Source organism: Sturnira hondurensis, unplaced genomic scaffold (assembly GCF_014824575.4).
Source record: "Sturnira hondurensis isolate 20B ecotype Veracruz unplaced genomic scaffold, ASM1482457v3 Scaffold0014384, whole genome shotgun sequence".
NCBI lineage: Eukaryota > Metazoa > Chordata > Mammalia > Chiroptera > Phyllostomidae > Sturnira > Sturnira hondurensis.
In genome coordinates this window covers 31201343-31210348 of record NW_028087015.1, presented here as the reverse complement: position 1 = coordinate 31210348, position 9006 = coordinate 31201343, and positions in this window count along the sequence as shown.

Sequence of the window (9006 nt, the reverse complement as noted above, 5' to 3'; positions counted from 1 at the left end):
TGTAAATAAGCCGCCAAATGAAGTGCTTTTGTCCAATATCACTCAGAATTTCTTTACAATAAACACCCAGTCAACCTTTAAGATGATTTTTAAGTGAGTTTCTTTCACTAAATCATTTGTATCAACAGAGGAAATACAAGTGATCAGGCAGTGGTCATGTAATCAATGAAACCTCTGAATAATGGCATAGCATTGACTCACCAAAAGCGATACTTTTATAAAGTGTGTAATGTCCTAAGTTACATGAAGATTAAGTTATAAAGAAACCAGAAATGTGACTTCTGTGAAGGTGTAAAATACTGTAAAGCAGTACTTTAAAGAAGGTGACTTTAACTTATGCCTTTGCTTACCTATACGTCAACCATGAATATTAATTTTTAATAAGAAAGTTATTTGTTGTTTAATACAATTAGTTCAAGCAATGACTTTTGCTCACCTGAAAATTATCCCTATCAAAATAATTAAATATTACATGCCAAGAATTTACATGATATTTAACATTCCAAAAAAAAGTTAATTTTTTAAGCATTTGCTACAAACTGAATCGCTTGCTCCTACCAAACTGTTTGCGTTGAATCCTTAAATCCCCAGTCTGTTTGTATATAGTGGTGGGACCTTTAGGAAGTAATTAGGTTTAGATGAAATCATTTAGAGGGTCCTTAGAAGAAGCAGAAAACACCAGAGTTCTCTCTGTTAGGTAAGGACAGGAAAGCCAGGAAGAGGGCTCTCATCAGGAAACTAATTACCCAGCAACTTAATCTTGGATTTCCCGGCCTCGAGAACTGTGAGAAATAAATATTTGCTCTTTAAGCTATCTAGTCTTTGCTGCTTTGTTATAGCAGCTCTGGTTTACTAAGACTGCATTCATATAAGAAATTTCCCATATCCCTTCAAAATGAATATAAGCTTAGATGGAATCCTTATGCTAACAATGCTCCTTCAAAAGTTCTACAATATTTTCGTGGAAATGATTTTTAGAGCATTCAAGTTGTAAAGCATACTCTCTTTTCTTTGCCAAGAAAGAAATCAATACCGATGGAGAGCACAGACCAGTGGGTTGGAGTAATTTTCCTGTATTACTTTAGATCCTGCAAAGATATATAAAATAACTGATGCAGGAGATTGTAAAACCATTCACAAACTTCACCTGTTCTAACAGCAGGAGCAGTTATTTTGCGAAATTGTTCTGGGGTAAGAGTTCCTTCCTCTACATGAAAAGAAACCACAGTATGTTTCTTTTAAATGTAAATATACTTCAGTAAAAATAAAATGTGCATAAGAAATATGTACATTCTGTTTTGGGTGAGTAAGGAGTAATACATTTTGAGAATGCCTAAACAAGAGTAGGTCATTTGAAGGCCATGATTTTATGGCAATTATTTGTCTATGAGAGCATACTGGACTAAAGAGAAATGCACCATTTCATAGCTCTTGAAAAAGCTAATGTTGCATTGTATCTACAGCTCTCATTCCATATGATATTCAACTAGAAATACAAAATAGCTTGAATTGTCTTTTTTAAAAATTCTTATAGTTACTCACAAAATTCTCCAGACTCTTTTAAAACACCTGTTAGAGGCACATTGAAATTAGATTAAGGATGCCTTCGGATACTTCTATTTGAAATGTGTTATAAGAAAATTCTATAGAAATTTTTTAGGATAATTTAAGACATCAAAGAGCTACAAGAAATCAATTGAAATAAATTCCATTTCACATTCTCTACTTAATTATCTAATAGAATAGATTCATCTTGTTTTTATTATGAAAGAGATAAAATACCATTTGCATTTAATGAGAAAAATTATACTATTTATATTTAATAAAATACCTTTTAAAAAGATTTTAGGATAACCAAATGAAAAAATATGTAGTATTTAAAGTTAAGAGATTTCATTCAAGTGGACGAGAAAAATTAAACTTTATGCATTTCCTATATACATGAGTAGGACCTCCCAAAAGCCCAGAATTTATTTAAAAATGCTTATTTGTTCTCACATGTTTCAAATTCAGTTACCTCCAAAGTACTCTGTTTGATGTAATACACGGATTGAGACATTTATTACACTGCTCAAAAAAGCTTTTGAACTTGTCAATTTCGCTGCTTTTTAGTGCTCCTGTTGTTTTTTGTTTCACCTCTTCCACCTCGGCAAAATGTTTTTCTTTGAGGATTTTTTCTTCCAGGGAAATAGAAAAAGGAGAAGCAGGACCAGGTGAATAGGGTGGGTGGGGCACAGGAAATAGGCTGTTTTTTTGGTCAAAACCTGATGAACACTTAGTTAGTATGATGTGGGTAGGTGAGCTCATAAAACACCCATTGTGAAATGGGAAAATGCACTGAAAGTGTTTTTAAAAAATACACTGAAACCAAATGTAGCCTCTCACAGCAATGCCATCTGGTACACTGACATGGATGTGTTCCTAGGACACTCACCTAGTGGGGGAAAGCCTGTACTACAAGGGGCCTACCCTCCAGAAGATGATTCCATTTTTAGGGGCCCCCTCTTGTATCTTAGCTATTATCAGTTTAAAATATAAGGAGCCAATACAACCTATTACAATAAATCTACCAACTACATTAAAATAATATTACGGAAATTTTCAAACACTCAGCTTCATACACCAAATTTTATAAGAAGAAAATTGAGAGAGGCTTCGTGTCTTTTAGTTCAAAAAAATATTATGTAAATAACCACTCTCAATATTTATCTGTAAATTCAGTCTAGCCTAATAAAAACAGCAATGAGATTATTTAAAGAAAAACAAAAAACCTTGGTAAATCAATTTTAAACATCTTACGGAAAAGTAAATGCATAAAAGAAGTACCCAAAGTTCATCAATGGATTTTATTCTCTAAGTAGAAAAATTGCTATTTTTAAAATATTTTATTTGTTTATTCTTAAAGACAGAGGGAAGAAGGGAGGTAGAGAAGGAGAGAAAGAGCAGTGTGTATTGCCTCTCAAGTGCCCCTACTGGGGTCCTGGCCCACAACCCAGGCATGCGCCCTGATGGGGAATTGATCCAGCCACACTTTGGTTCTTTAGCCAGCACTGAGCCCATTCAGCCACACCAGCCAGGACCAAAAAAATGGATATTTTAATTCCTGTTGCAAACTATGTATTTCAGCGTCTTGGGTTGAATCACATATTAGGGAAAAGAAATGTCTGACAATTTGGAAAAAAGTAATGTCTGGGAAAATATTTAAATGTATTCTAATTATCATTCATTCATTTCCTATTTTTGTAAGTATGCATTATATGTAAATGATACTGACATTAGTGATGATACATTATACAAAGGTAAGTGTAATTATTATGTACAAATAACTGGTTATATAAGACACATTATGTGCACATAAAATATATATACGCAATAACATATATATATATGAAACTGGAAAAGACACCAGTGTCCCAGCTGTCTGTCACCACCAAATCCAATAAGCAATGATAGCAATTGAATCTGTAGGGGCACTTTATTCAGATGGCCGGCAATCTGAGAACATGGCAGGTTTACATCCTAACAAAACATCTTGTCTTTTCTTTCCAGGCCAACCTTTTTATACCAGGTGTTAAACAAGATGTGGTGGTGAAATCTGGGAGATTCAAGTCTTTCAAGTCTAGGTGAAAGAAACTGCAACATTCCAGTCCTGGGCAGTTTGCTGTTCCCAAGGGCAGGTGGTTCTCGGTCTCTCCCTGGAACACAAAGGCCCAGAGGTCTCCACTCGTCCCCAGGCAAAATCGTCAATCAGTTCCCTGGGAGGTCAGTTGTTTTCCCAGGAGCCAGGATGGGCCTTACCTGTAGTTTCTGAAACAAAAGCTTTAACACGTACATTACTTACTAAGCTTATAACTTTTTACCTTTAAAATTTTCTGACTCCTGAGTCCTCTATCACCTACACTCATATAGTCATATTTTGGATATATTTAACAACATAAAATATATGAAAATTAACCTTCTGGGTATGTCTGTCTAAATCATATTGGAATAAGATTGCTATATTTTTAAAAAAGCCCTGGCTGGTGTAGGTCAGTGGATTATGCGCGGGCCAGCGAACCAAAGGATAGAGGTTCGATTCCCAGTCAGAGCACATGCCTGGGTTGCAGGCCAGTTCCCAGCAGGGGACTCACAAGAGGCAACCATATATTGATATTTCTCTTCCTCTCTCCTTCCCTTCCCCTCTGAAGATAAATAAATAAAATCTTTAAAGAAAAAAAAAGATTGCTATATATAAATGACTGATTTTTTTATACATGCTTCACATTTTAAAAAGTGTTGAACTGCACTTTCATTTTAATAACTTGATGATAGGGGACTTAAGACTTGGAAAACTTTAGCTTTAAGGAAAAAGTTTTAAGTCTAGCAAGTAATGTGTATGTTAAAGCTTTTGTTTCAGAAACTACAGATAAAGCCCATTCTGGGTCCTGGGAAAACAGCCAGCCCCCTGGGGCACAGATAGAAGATTACCGCCTGGGGACATCCAAACGTTTGTTGTAGGGAGAGCAGAGACCACCCTCCTCTGGGAACAGCTAACTGCCCAGAACAGGAAGGCTGCAGCTTCACTCACCTGATCCTCCCTGAATTTCGAAGCCCTCACCACACCTTGTTTATCCACTCACCCCCACCTGATAAACGGTCTGGCCGGGAAAGAAAAGATACGGCGGTTTGTTAGGGTATGAACCCACCTTCTTCTGGGATCGCTGGCCTTCTGAATAAAGCGCCCATAAAAATTCAATTGCTATCATTGCTTATTGGATTTGGCAGTGACAGGCAGCCCGAATGTCAGTGTCTTCTCTGGTTATGTTGAATCTGGCTTTAGAGAACTATATTGAATCTCAGAAACACGTGAATACTTTTATTACCATAAATAACTAATTATCAATTTAAAAAAGGAGCAAAGTGAATTGAACATTGAGCTTCATACACTGGGGAGCACAAGCCCACTTGTTTATCCAGGAAGCTGCAGCATTTACAGACTCATTCCCATACCCCAGGGGACCGCAACAGAGGAGACTCAAATCTAGAGCAGAGGAAATCTCCACAGGAGCCCTGCTCACCCTCCAGTACCAGATTGTTGGGGAGCAGAGGGAGGGGTGCTGGACCATGGAGACCTATCAGTCTAACTAGGGAGTGGACCCATCATCATAAGCTTGCAAAAGCATGGGAAGTTAATCGGTTATTTCAAAAAGGATCCCGGATAGAACCCCGAGGGTGCAGAGAAGCTCTCTCCTCTCTGCTCTCTTTCTGACACATGCGTGTCCAGGACACTGGCACATTCTCTCTCTACAGACATGTGGCCTTAGTAGCTACATGGCAAGCAGCTGAACGGGCTCAAAAACCTGCCTGGATGCAACAGCGCTGCCAGAGCTGCAGGAAACAAGCCAAGCTCTGAGGATAGAGGCTGGGACCACATGGCAGCCACCGACAGGATCCAAAGGACTGGCATTTAATATGAAACAGAAATTCTGGACAGTATCCTTTGTTTCGGTCTTGCTGAAAACAACGTTGGACGTTGTCCATGATGGGATGCAGGAAAATGGGAAATTGGAAACCCAGGGGCAGATTTCCACCCAAATAAACCTTGCCACACCATAGCCTCCCATGCATGGGTCATCAAAACACTTTTCTCACAATTGTGTGGAAGAGTCTGATTTCCATCAATAACACTTTATAGATTTTATTTTACACAATTTAAAGTAATATTTATGTATAAACGTGGCTTCCATGTTTTTATTTTCTAGCTATGAACAACAGCGACAATCTAGATTTCTTTAATAGCCTGACACAGGCTGACTTTACATTTTCTTTGTAAATATCTTGTGAATAGATTTTAACTGAAATGACTTTCTGTTTTGTCCACCATAGTGCTTTTCAATATTTGACTTTATTGCCATCCATTTAAATTCTCATATTGGCTTAAAGCAAATTACCTACCTAGCTATCGAATAAAAGAGAGGCCATCTAATTAAATTTGAAATTCGGGTAAAATATAAATAATTTCTTACTGTAATTTTTTTATAATTATTTTTTTTTAGATTTTATTTACTTATCTTTAGAGGGGAAGGGGAGGAGAGAGGGAGAGAAACATCAATGTATGGTTGCCTCTCGTGCATTCCCTACTGGGAACTGGCCCGCAACCCAGGCATGTGCCCTGACTGGGAATCGAACCGCACCGCGATCGTGTGGTTCACAGGCCTGCGCTCAATCCACTGAGCTACACCAGCCAGGGCCCCTTAGTGTAATTTTTAGTATATCAATTATAAAATGTGTCAATGACATTATAACCAACCATGAATATTTGGGATATACTTATACTAAAAGAAATCCTTGTTTATCTGAAATTTAAATTTAATTAATTTTACAGTTTTTATTGGCTAAATCTTTCAATCTTACTACTACTGCAGGTTCAGCCTTTATTACTACTAATGACTAGCATTCATCACTGGCTTCACATGTACTCAAGTATTTATATTTATTTGCTCACAACCTTCATAAAAATTACATTTTACCAAAGTAAAAACTAAATCAAATAGTGTAAGTAACTTGAAAAGAGTTATGTAGAATACCATTCTATAAAAGACGCTTCATTCAAATGTTATTTAAGTTCAGTATCCTGAGATATATTCTGTGGGTTAAAGGATCTTAACCGGCTGCCAATATGGAAAAGACAAGATCGTAGAGGAACAAGCAAGGATTCAGTTGCCTGTGTGATTGACCATGCAAAAAGGAAGTCGACTCACTTTCATGAAGAGAGGAAAGACTTTTCCTTCATGATGAACACTGTTCCAAACTGTTTAGATCACATACTTTTTGCTTGACCTAGGCAAATTACTGCCCCACATCACATATATAGCATCATCATTATAACCAAATCAACCGTCTTTGCCAACATCCAACATGAGTCACCTGTTTATTTGCTTCAAGGTAGGAAAGTACTAATCTGATAGAGATTTCAAAATAACTTTGTGGTATATTTGTATTATCATTGACATGATTTCCCAATCTTTTTCACATATGAAATCTGATGATGTTAATTTGTAAGATAAATACTATTGAGTTTGTGAGCCGGTTCTGGAGAATGTGAGCTCTAAATCAGTTTCCATCTACCAGAAATTACTATGGTGGCATGATACCCTGGCCCAAATCATAAATCTAAATGGGTAATTAAAACAAACATATTGAGCCCTAACTGGTGTAGCTCAGTGGATTGAGCATGGGTCTGCGAACCAGACGATTGCGGTTCCATTCCCTGTCAGGGCACATGCCTGGGTTGCAGGCCAGTTCCTGGCAGGGGCAAGTTCCCAGCAGGGGATGCATGAGAAGCAACCATACATTGATGTTTCTCTTCCTCTCTCCTTCCCTTTCCCTCTAAAGATAAATAAATAAAATATTTAAAAAAATAAATAAATAAAAATAAAACAAACATATTGAACAAAGGGGCATAAATAGAGAAGAATATAGATTTATATTGAATATTTTAAGGTACGTTTTTGGGGAGTATCTTAATTCTACCTCCGGAGTTCCTTAATCTGACTTCACTATATTTTCTGACTCCTTTTTCCTAACAGAGTTTACTATACTTGATGGCTGTTCCTTGTTGATCTTGTTTTGGCTTCTGTATCTGGATTCACTCCTGGTACATGGTCACACATCTTTGGTTTTCAGGAGGCTTAATTCCTGCTTTCTGGCATCAGCTCCTGCCTTTATTCATATCCCGCAATAGGTTCTCAGCAGTGCTTTATTCTCCATCATTTCGAATCAACTTACACCTATTCAGACAAGCCATTCCAGTCAATTACCCAGTTATACCCATGGAATCTACCCCTGGTTGGCCCCGTGGATTATAGCACATGCAAATCCTCTTCTTGTCAATATCCCTATTCAGAGCTCTGCTTTCACACCAGCGCTGGATCCTTGCCCTAACAAGCTTTTTATATGCCGAGACTATAACATCCTCTCTAGTTTCTGGCAGTTCTGTAGAGCAGGGGCCCCAAACCTCAAGGCTGGGGCTGCTGACTGCCCGTCTTAAGTATCTCTCATTCCCACACTCCTTAAAGAAGACTGCTATTAGAGCTTCCATTCTAGTACAAGTGTATCTCCCGACTAATCTATGTAATATAGCATTAGAGCTTTAAGTCGCTCTGAATTTTTTTGGTAGCAACACTTTCATTCTGCTTTTTCCCTTTTATCTCCTGCATTTTTCTTTATCTTTGTTTTTTCTTATATTTTTTAAGTCAAGAAGGAACTGAATAATCAATCAAAACACAACATTTTTACTCATGATGGACTTGTTTATGTGATTTTCTGTTGATAAGGAGGAAAAAACATTGTTTAATGCAATTACATTTTCTTATTTTCAGTTTTGGGTTTTTTTGAGGGGCAGGGAGATTTTACTTGTTTAGTTATTTTATTTATATTTATTTATTTTATTTTCTGCTTCTTGGGTGTTACTTTTAACTTCATTGGTGATGTTAGTACCACTTTTAGAACAATCCAAAAGCTTTGCTTCCTCAGTTGCGCCATTTTTCGTTGAATAGACTTCACTATACCCCATGTACTCCACCAACTTGTTTATTAAGTACCTATATTTAAATGGACATTGCCATTTTAGGCCTTGATTGTTTTAAGTCCCTTCCACTTTTGTTCAAATAAACATTTTTACCACCTTCAATCAAGCACATAGTCGGGTTTATAATGCAGCAACCCTGAAAGAGTCATTTTCTAAAATCTTGACAATGACCTCTTCTTTGTATGGAGGTCTTGAATCGCATAAACCAGATATAGCTGAAATCTGAGTGATATGTAATTTCATTCTGCTCCCTTTGCTGTGAAATATAGAACCATCGGTGTCATGAAATCGAAGAAGGATAAAAATGAAGGTCTTTACTGATAGAAGCATGTGTGGTTTATATTAGATTAAGAGGATGGAAAGAAATCTGTAGTTTTTGAAGTACATGAAAAACTACGGTGGCACAGAAGATACTGGCAGGTCAGGGGTGTAAATGG